The sequence below is a fragment of the Triplophysa rosa genome, linkage group LG11 (assembly GCF_024868665.1).
Source record: "Triplophysa rosa linkage group LG11, Trosa_1v2, whole genome shotgun sequence".
Classification (NCBI taxonomy): Eukaryota; Metazoa; Chordata; class Actinopteri; order Cypriniformes; family Nemacheilidae; genus Triplophysa; species Triplophysa rosa.
This window is the reverse complement of record NC_079900.1, coordinates 17908939-17920197: the sequence shown is the minus strand read 5'-3', so window position 1 is coordinate 17920197 and position 11259 is coordinate 17908939. Positions and strand designations below refer to the sequence as shown.

Sequence of the window (11259 nt, the reverse complement as noted above, 5' to 3'; positions counted from 1 at the left end):
AAATATTTCAAATTCACATTTCATGTCAAGTTTTTTTCTCATGTGGCAAGTATCCGGCGTAATAAGCGGGATAATGTACAAGCAGCCGGCTGTTATCGCGAAATAAGCCCCTCCAGTGTGAAACAAGAAACAACCTGATCGCACTGGAGGGGCTTATTTCTGCGATATATACGGACACTGCCACCTACTGGCTAGATGTCGTCATCGCGCAGGTAATAAAGTTGAGTTGCATTTTCAGGTCGTGGACATAAAATGTATAATAACAATACAATAATTTGTAAGCTCTCGCGGGCCACATAACATGAGAGGGCGGGCCGGATTTGGCCCTCGGGCCTTGTATTTGACACATGTGCTCTAAGCTATGAGTGAAACGAACCAACCCCCATGTCTCTACGATGTTCTGATGCAGAGATATAGGTGTTGCTAAATGGTTGCTAGGCTAACCTGTTTGGTTGCTATGGGCGTGGCTTAGCATCTGCCAGTTGATAATACTCTAAGCTATGAGTGAAACAAACCAGCCCCCGTGTCTTTATGATGTTCTGATGCAGAGATATAGGTGTAGCTAAATGGTTGCTAGGCTAACCTGTTTGGTTGCTATGGGCGTGGCTTGGCATCTGCACTTGATAATACTCTAAGGTATGAGTGAAACAAACCAACCCCATGTGTCTCTATGATGTTCTGATGCAGAGATATAGGTGTAGCTAAATGGTTGCTAGGCTAACCTGTTTGGTTGCTATGGGCGTGGCTTGGTATATGCCATTGATGATGCTCTAAGCTATGAGTTAGGGCTGCAACTAACGATTATTTTAATTGTCGACTAATCTAACGTTGTTGTTTTTTTTCGACTAGTCGACTAATCTAACGATTATTATTTTTAATCTAATAAAGATTTTTTTGGATTAATCCTTTGGCAAACTTTGCAAATAAACAATAAGTTCTAGTATTTTCTTACATTATAAAGAAAATCATACTTTTTACTCCACTACATTTTATAAATAAATATCGTTGTTTTAACATTTTAATCCGTGTTTACATTAAAATCACCATCTTCTTTTAATTAAGTAGTTTTAATTTTAAAAGTAAAAAAATACTGATTTTTTATGTACTTAAGGTACTGTATTAAAGGTAAAAAAAATTTTTATTGCACTTATGCTTGTTGTTGTCCTTATGTTGTTCCAATTGCTTCCATTGTTTCCCTCATCTGTAGGTCGCTTTGGATAAAAGCGTCTGCTAAATGACTAAATGTAAACGTAAAAACATTAAAAAATGTGTATATGAAATACTAGCGCATGATATATGCTCTGTATTTTTTTCCTCCAAGTAATATCCGACTTTATTTTCAGTCTCATAATATAATTGAGTAAAAGTAAAATACTACTATCTGCCTCTGTTTATTGTACAGAACTATCACCGAATAAAAGACTCTAATTCAGAGTATCGTTAAAGCGAGCCCGCGCACCCGGAACTCAGAATGATGCGCTTAATGCATTCGCTTCGTTATTTACAGTTATGCGCATCCCGGACGCACAATGATGCGCTTAAAGCACCTACTCCTTCTGAAGTCCCGGGGATCATTTTGCTCCCCAAAGTAAATAATAGTTAGAACACAACGAGAAGAGATGATATGTTACATGTTTAACACACAGTGTGTTGCATCAATCCGACAGTACACAGTTAAATCAGAGGTTTAAAGAGTTATTTCGTGTGAAGACGCAACATATTCAGACCGTTTCCAGTGCTTCTAATAAACTAAGCTATACTCAACGAGTAACATTAACTCACAGTCTCTAGCAAAATACATTTTAAACAAAACCACAGACTATCATCTTGTCATTATGAAGAATAATGAAAACTTTGGAACATGTTGGAAAGAGTAGCGTCCTGACCGTCACCGTACACACGCATGCTGACTGGAGATTGACAGACAGCACCAGCGGAGGTCAGAGTTTCTTAATTATGCTATGGTTTATTCCTCGCATAAAGCTATCGAATGACATAAAAAGTGCATTGGTGGTTTCATGATAGTCAGTCCTTTTTGAAGCTTAAGAGTAATTTATGCAGGGTCACAATCTGCAAAGGTTCACATACACTAACTTACACTAGTACAATAGCGTTAATGTAAATTATTAATGTAAAGTTTAGTTTTACATTACAAAAAAGTAAATTACAAAAAAGTAATTTATTATGAAAGTCTACATCTACGTTCCCCTCTCCGTCCATTTGTGATTGCGTGTCCATGCTGTGATGATCGCATTCCGGGGGTAACTTAATGTTAGGGGGAATTCCTCCGTCCATTCACTAACTTACTGCGTCCGAGGCTCTCGATCGCTTTTTGTCAGGTGAATTATACTTTCTCTTGTTCTGCTGATTAATTTACACACGCCCGGGAACAGAAACTGCTATTACAACAGATAAATGTAAATAATACGAAGCATCGACGCATTTCACGCACGCGTCGTTGCAGCACTACTATGAGTGAAACGAACCAACTCCCGTGTCTCTACGATGTTCTTATGCAGAGATATAGGTTTTGCTAAACGGTTGCTAGGCTAACCTGTTTGGTTGCTATGGGCGTGGCTTAGTAGAAACCAATTGATGATGTTTCAAGTCCCAAGTGAAACAAACCAACTTCCATGTCTCTATGATGTTCTGATGTAGAGTTATAGGTCTTGTTAAATGGTTGCTAAGTTAACATGTTTTGTTGCTATGTGCGTGGCTTCGTAGCTTAATGAAGTTTCAGGGATACTGATTGGTTGCCTGAGTTAAATGAGCCCACCCCCTTGTCTCTATGACTCTGTGTTGCAAATATATCCATCTGGACTTTTTATAATGGGAGTCTATGGGAGCGGTTGCTAGATTGCTGTAAATGGTTGCTATGGGCGTGGCTTCGTAGCTTAAGGAAGTTCCTGTGTTACTGATTGGTTGCTTGAGTAAAATGAGTCCACCCCCTTGTCTTTAAGTGGTTGTACTGCGAAGTTATTCAACATGGGACAGTTATGACGCCTTATATGGGCATGTTTCCTGTCCCATTATAAGTCAATGGGGAATTTTGGGGGGCTCTTACGCCCCAGGGGTGCAATTTACACCCCATTGTGAGGTACGTTCTTACAGAGCCTGCCAGCTTCTTCAAACGTGGTAACCCGCAAGTTTCTACGACATCCCCACTTTGAGTTATGAGCCGTCAAAGTTTGTCGCAATGTTAAGTCTATGGGAAATTAGGTGGTTTTGAGAGTCCGGTTTTCGAAAACCAGAACCCGGATCAGTTAGAAAAGATATAGCAACTCAAGTCAGACCAGACTGAAGGTTTGTGGAAAGTTTGGTGGATGTAGCTTGAAACCTCTAGGAGGAGTAGCAGTCAGAAATTTGGGGGATCAGAAGAATAATAATAAGCTTAGATACAAGATCAATATCAATTATAATACATAGAGTAAATAAATATATGATAAAGAACAGTAAATGCATAAAAAGATAAGGAATAGGAAGTGAAATGCAACACTAGTGTCAGAATTTCAGTCATCTCTCAGTCAGATAAAAAGCAACACACATGTTGTTTTTAAGAAACACCTGACATGAAAACTCTTTCGATTCTTTTTCTCTTCTTGTTAAGCTCCAATTGTCACAATATACTCTGAAGAATACGATGCAAACCAAACAGAAAGGTGTTTAACCAGTTTAATTAAGGTCCACTAGTGAAAAAAACAAAATCCACAGGGTATAATCCACAAAGGAAAAACAGGCAAAAAACTCCTTGGGTAAACAATGACAAAAAACATCCATGGGATCTGAGCTAGCGTATGCAAGATGATAACTAGACCTGACAATTAATGAAACAAACAGAACAGTATATATATGGAGTCTGGGGTGATAAATTGGAGTTGCGTGGTGTAATCAAGGTGCCTGGTGCAAGCGATCATGGGGAGTGTAGTCCATGGGGATTAAAAATCGGAGGAATGAGAGCAGGGAAATCTGGGGGTGTGGCCGGCAGCAGTGCTGCGTTTGTTACAGTACCCCCCCCCTCCAAAGTCCGCTCCAGAGGACCTAACAGATCGACAAGGATGAGGACAAGGAGCTGGACAGTTGGGGTGCGAGGAGTGAAAGTCTCGGAGGAGTGCGGGGTCTAGAATGTCGTCACGAGCCTCCCAAGATCGTTCCTCTGGCCAGCACCCCTCTCAATGAACCAGGTATTCCAAGATGCCTCCTCGTCGTCTGGAGTTGAGTATGCTCCGTACGTGGTAGATCGGCTGGGTCACGTAGATGGGTGGGGGGGGGTCAGCTGGGCACCAGGCTCTGTGGTGGGAACAGAAACAGGGTTATGGTAAGGCTTAAGGAGAGAGACATGGAATGAGGGTGAAATTCTGTAGTGAGGTGGGAGTTGAAGACAGTAGGTGACTGGGTTGATCTGGTGCAGATTGGTGAAGGCTCCAATGAATTTGGGACTCAGCTTTTTACAGGGCTGCCGCAGAAGGAGATCACGGGTGGAGATCCAAACCTTTTGTCCAAGTGCGTATTGTGGGGTGGGTGAACGACGGGTGTCAGCATTGTCCTTTTGTCTGTGGACAGCCTGTTGGAGGTGGGTGTGAGCTGAGTCCCAAACCCCCTATTAGCCAAGTATGCATTGAAATGGAGTTAACACCATTGGAGGAAGTGGTGCCAGCTGTGCTGGTGGTCATGGCAGCAAGATCTCAGGTATCTCCGGATGTCCTGGATCTTGCGCTCAGCCTGGCCGTTGGCCTGAGGGTGATAACCGGAGTTTAGACTGACCGTCACGTTGAGGTGTTTAAAAAAGGCTTTCCAAACTTGGGAGATGAATTGGGGGCCCCTGTCTGACACAATGTCCTCAGGGAGCCTGAAGTTTTGAAACACATGATTGAAGCGGGATTCTGAAGTCACAAAGGCTGTGGGCAGCCGGGGTAATGGTATCAATTTGCATGCCTTAGAGCACATATGTCAATATGATGCGGGCCAGAAACGACTTTTAATCAGGCCCTCCAACAAATTCTGGTTATTATTATAATGTGGCCCGTTTGCTGTTTAAAAACATGTCAGTGACAGTACAACATTGAAACGCAGGTGGCGCTATCACACTCTACTCAACACTGATTCTATCAGAGAATAACTAGGTGATAACTGTATACAAAGTAAATAAAGCTAAAAAGGTGGCTAGCACAATGGCTAAAAAAAGAAAAATTGACAGCGAATATCGACAATTCCAACAAAGATGGGAAACAGAATATTTATTCTGTGAGTACAAGGACAAGCCAATGTGCCTCATATGTCAAGAGTCACTAGCAGTTTTTAAAGAATATAATCTAAGGAGGCATTTCGAAACGAAGCTTGACCAATATGGAAGCATGGACATGGATGTAGCGGTTTTAGCTAACGTTGTCACGGTCCCACCGTCTTGTTTATGAAATTCTAGTCATGTGGTGGGATCGGGGCAGAGTCCTTGGGTTTTATGTGGGAAGGCCATGAGATGTTTATGTTTTTACCTCTCATGTGTTTTTCCAGTGTCTCGTCTCTGTTCCCACCATCTCGTTTCCTCGTTATCCTTCCCTAAGTGTTTGATTACCCACACCTGCCCCGTGTCGTTATCCCTCGTTTGTCTTCCCTTTAAATACCCTCTTGTTTCTTTGTCTTGTGCTCGTGGTTTGTACTGTGTTATGTGCGTGTACATACGTTGTGGTCATTGTGTTTTGCTGCGTCCTGTGTAAGTGTGCTTAATTGCTTACCTGGTTGTTTAGTGTCTGAGTTTGCCCGTGTTCCTGTTGCTTTGCCCTGTCTGTGGATTTTAGTTTTATTTTGATCCGGTCTGTATGTTTTGCCCCCTCGTGGGAAGTTTTTATTTTGTATTTATCCTTAGTTGATTTTCCCCCATCGTGGGTTTTTGTTTTGTCTTGTTATTTGTTAAAGTGTTTTGTTAACCCCTTCACCGCCTGCCTGCATTTGGGTTCTTCACACCGCAATTCGTGACAAACGTTATTATATTGATGAGCAAAGCTCACCAAATATGGTTCTCCACCAGATCTTTCAAGATCATATGCGTGAAATTAGTTATTTAAAACATCAATTTCAGTCAAGGAATTAGTTTAGCTCAAAGGAAAATACTTATTTTACGGTCTCTGATTAGTAATATAAAGCATAACAATACTTGTATGCATTCGTCCAGCAAATGCCTCAATGATATTATATACTTTACATTATCTCATGGCCATAAGTAACGTGACTTTACCAAACAGGATTTAGAGCAAAGGTAGTGAATCGAAACACAGTAAAAGGGACCAGGCTTGCGAGCATGAATACAGAAAACCCATCACAAATGAATATATATGTTTGTTTAATAAACTCTACTCTACATGGTAAACAAAACAATGACGATCGCATAAAAAAACAAATAACGTTACATGAAACACAAATGCGCTAGGAAGCGCTGAGAGAGAGAGGGAGAAAGAGAGAGGGAGAGAGAGCGATTTCATGGCAGAGATTTCTGAACACCAATAAAAATCATCTTTAACAAAGAGGCACAGATTTAACGCAGCTATTCTATACTGTAAATAGAAATGGATACTTGCAAGCTCTGTGCTGGACCGATATCCGTATGCACGTGTAGAGTTGGAATTGTTCAAAAGGTTTCAGAAGGCAAGTCCTGCCGAAAGTTGCGGGCCTCGTGATCGGCTGCATGGCCTAGCCACGTGGCAGCAGAGTCCATTGTTCCTTCTTCTCCCCCAGTGGGGGGGAGAGGGCAGTCTCCGAAGAAACGCCACGAAACAAGTTTTAGAGCAGAAGAGAAGAGAGGAAGAGACAAGAGAGGAAGTTTTCAGAGCAGGTTCGATATTTAACATGCCCACCTGAATTTGAATCGACCAATCAGAGTTGAGCATGGAAGAGGTTCTTTGTCCACTCAACAGCTAATTTGCATCTTTATGACCTCCTGGCAACTTTACAAAATACCATTCCAAATGATAACATAATGAAAAGAAAGTGTTCTATGGTCACACAATGTATATAAACAAGGAGGAATTGTAAAGACAAACATTTATATATCAAATATGCTAAGGTTTGAATTGCATCAAGTCATGATTCATTCGGAGGTACGAATACAAACAAAGTCTGAATTAACTTGCCTATTTAACAATTACAGATTATTTAAAAATGGCAAGAGCGACAACATATAACCTAGATATTTAGATATATTTATAGAAAAGGACAATTGAATCACAAGTTCCTATTTGTCAGAGAAGTTTCTCTGGTTAGCCTCATATGTTAAGTTTCACATGAGACAGAGAGACTTCTCCCCTCTGCTTTGAAGCTTAGGGGTCGTAAAATATCCCACAGAGAAACAAAAGGGGGTTGATGGCTCATTCGGTGGGAGCACCAACTCAAGTCCAGACCCCTGGAGCTAGGTTTTGACTCTGGTCTTTTGAGGTTGATATCAAGAAACCAGGAGACAGGGGGTTGGAGTGACTCTGACCATTTGGCTTATGCTAAATTCTCTACATTGATATTCAGCAGCGAAAAGTCAAAGGACTGAAACACAAACTTCAGCAACAACAAAACGTCATGAACAGTCAGAGTGAGGGAGCTGTGAAGGCAAGCTTCATAATTGTGGAGGAAATAGCAAGAGGGCCGTTTACAGAGGGAGAATTTATTAAAAACTATATGGATAAGGTATGTAGTGTTGTGTGCCTGGACAAAAAACAGCCAATGCTAACATCAGCCTTTCCCGAAACACTGTGGCTAGTCGTGTGGATGAGCTGGCCTCTGACATACAGGCCCAGTTAAAAGATAAAGCTAAGGACTTTGTTGCATATTCACTGGCCGTAGATGAGAGTGCAGACAAAACGGACACTGCCCAGCTCTCTGTATACATTCGAGGGATAGATGCACATTTTTCCGTCACTGAGGAACTTTTGGATATAAGAGCGATGCACAGGACAACATCTGGACAGGACATTTTCTCACTAGTGGAACAGTGTGTCAGTGACGCAGAATTGCAGTGGAATAAACGTGTTGGTCTTACAACAGACGGTGCACCTGCGATGTGCGGTGAGTTCCGTGGCTTGGTCGGTTTGGTTCGAGAAAAGCTGGGGCACACAGGTGAAAACCTGACAGCCTACCACTGCATCATTCACCAGGAGGCACTATGTGGAAAGGTGCTGGATATGGGACATGTAATGACAGTTGTAAACAAAACAGTAAACTTTATTCGTTCTCAGGGTTTGAATCACCGGCAATTCAGGGCACTCTTAGAGGAGGAACATTGCGTGCATGAGGATGTGCCATATCACACAGTATTGCGCTGGTTAAGTCGGAGTAAAGTGTTGCGACAATTTTTTGATACTCGCACTGAGATCACGCGTTTCATGGAAAGCAAACCAAAGTCCATCCCCGAACTCGAGAATGAAAAATGGCTGAGCGACTTGGCATTTTTGTTTGATATAACGGAGCACCTCAACGATCTTAATGTAAAACTCCAGGGTCGAAAACAGCTAATCACTGAAATACGAGACCTGGTAAATGCGCTTCAAATGAAACTGCGCCTGTGGGAGGACCAGATGCGCCAAGCCAACCTGTCTTATTTTCCCGTTTGCCAGTCACTCAGTGACACGGTCACCATCACATTCCCGACTGAAAAGGAGATTTGCTGATTTTGAATCACAGAAGTTCAACTTCGACCTGTTTCCAAATCCATTTGCAGTTGATGTTGACACTGTACCCGAGCACTTGCAATTGGAACTCACTGAATTGCAATGTAATACTCATCTAAAAGCCCAATACCAGTCAGTTGGGGCAGCTGAATTTGCACCTCTACTCCCTGAATCGATGCCACACCTTCGCCTTCACGCTGCACGCATCATGTCTATGTTCGGAAGCACCTACACCTGCAAGCAGATGTTCTCCATAATGAAACTAACTAAAACATCCCACAGATCTCGCCTCACAGACGAGCATCTGGTCTCTGTATTAAAGGTAGCCATGGCAAAGGACATTAACCCTAGAATAGACAAGATCATTTCTAAGAAAAGGTGCAGAGTGTCTGGAAAGAGTTAAAAAGCTCCATGTCTAATTTGTTTATATTTGACATTATAAGTACATAAATGTGTCTGTTCAAGTTGAAAGCCAAACTTGTTGACTGTTTTGCTCTATCATACAGTTTTGCTGTAATCCATGTTCTTTATAACAAAGTCCTGTTGACATTTTGCTTTATAGATCAGTTTTGCTTGTCAAAGACTTCTTTTTTTTTTTTTTAGAGAAAAAAATGTACTGCTTGTGACAAAAATGTGTTGCGTTATGAAGTTCTGAAGTATCTCGAAAAATGAAGTTAAAACTTTGTTATTTTAATTAATGGTAAGTTGTATGCAGTTACTACTTACATTTATCCATTAAACAAAAGAATGCTGTAAAATGTATGTCTGGCCTCTGAATTTATTACCAACCCTCAGCATGGCCCTTGATAAATTTGGATTTGACACCCCTGCCTTAGAGAAATAGTCCGCTACTACTAGAATGCATGTGAAGGTGTCAGACAGGGGCAGATCTGTAAGGAAGAGGCATGAGTTTACCCTCAGGCAGATGTCGGGGAGTTTTGGAAATGGCACAGACTGAGCATCCTTTGATGAACTGGGAGATAGGAGCGAGAGGGTCTGCTGACTGCCTGGGTGGCCGGTTCCCGGAACGGAGTATGCTGAGTCCATGAGGGTGGCATGGAGTTCTGGGGGGATGAAGGTCTTACCCTCAGGACCTCCCGGTGGAGCTTGGTGATTTCCAGCACTGATTTCTTCATCAATAGCCCACAGAATAGGGCTCACAAAGATGGCTGGAGGGAGGAATCAGGGTGAGTACAGAATTGACGAGATAATGCATCAGCTTTCACATTCTTGTTCCCAGGTTGATAAGTAACAGTGAAGCTGAAGCGGGAGAAGAACAGCGCACACCGCGCCAGTCGTGGGTTGAGTCATTTAGCTTCCTTCAAATACTCCAGATTCTGATTGTCCGTTATGACCAAAAAGGGGAAATGGGCTCCCTCCAGCCAATGCTTCCACTCCTCTAGGGCTAATTTGATGGCCAAAATTTCTCGGTTTTCGATGTTGTAGTTAAGCTCCGCCGGGGACAGTTTACGGGAGAAATAGGCGCATGGATGGAGATGTGGGGGACTCCCCTAACGCTGCGCCAAAACTGCACCCACACCAGTGGTGGAAGCGTCTACTTCTACTGTGAAGGGAAGTTGAGGATCTGGGAGACAGAAAGTGCAAAAAGGCTTCATTGAGGATTTAAAAGGCATGTAGGGCATTAGGGTTCCAGGACAGAGATTTGGATCGTTTACTGATCATAGAAGTGAGTGGTGATGAGATTATGCTGAAGTTGGCAATGAAACGGCAGTAGAAGTTGGCGAATCCTGGAAAGCACTGTAATTCCATGGACTGTGGTGTTCGTTACAGCGTTCATCTTCCCCTGGTCCATCTTCACTGTGTTGTTGATGATGTGATAGCTGAGGAAGTGGATGGTGGACAGGTGAAATTCACATTTTTCCAGTTTGAGACAGAGTTGATGTTGGCGGAGTCGTTGGAGTACCCGGGTGACATGATGGATGTGTTCTGAGACTGTGTGGGATTAAATGAGTATGTCATCAATATAAATTATTACGAACAGGTTGAGTAAGTCTCTGAAGATTTTATTCATGAAGTTTTGGAATATGGCATGGGAATTTAGTAGTCCGAAAGGCATTACCAGGTACTCATAGTGTCCGGAGGGGGTCATGAAGGCGGCTCCCCATTCATCGCTGGCTTTCACACTAATTAAATTGTAGGCACTACAGAGATCCAGTTTAGTGAAGATAGTGGTGTTGCGGAGCTGTTCTAGGGCGGCTGGGACCAGCGGAAGGGGATACAAAAACGTCTTGGTGTGTGTGTTTAAAGCTTTGAATTTGATGAGAGTGACTATAGGGAGCTAATTTAACTTAATAAGAGAGGAGTGACATGTGCTCTCTTCGGTTCATTGAAGACTACTCTTGCCGCTGCATTCTGGATCGTTTATAGAGGTTTGGTTGTAAAAGCTGGAAGTCCAGCCAGTAGCACATTGCAATAGTCCAGTCTAGACAGGACAAGAGCCTGGACTAGGACTTGAGTAGCATGCTCGGACAGGAAAGGTCTAATTGTCCTAATGTTGTAGAGGATGAACCTACAGGACATAAAGAACATTAAAAAACATAAAGTCTCACAGTTTTAACATAAGTCTCTTCAGCCTCAAAATTAATTTAAAGTT

The 11259-nt window shown here is 42.3% G+C and overlaps 1 pseudogene; it reads left to right on the top strand.

Moving 5' to 3' along the window:
* Positions 1–5168: 5168 nt before the first annotated feature.
* On the top strand, positions 5169–10596 carry LOC130561290 (general transcription factor II-I repeat domain-containing protein 2-like; annotated as a pseudogene).
* The last annotated feature ends 663 nt before the right edge of the window (positions 10597–11259 follow it).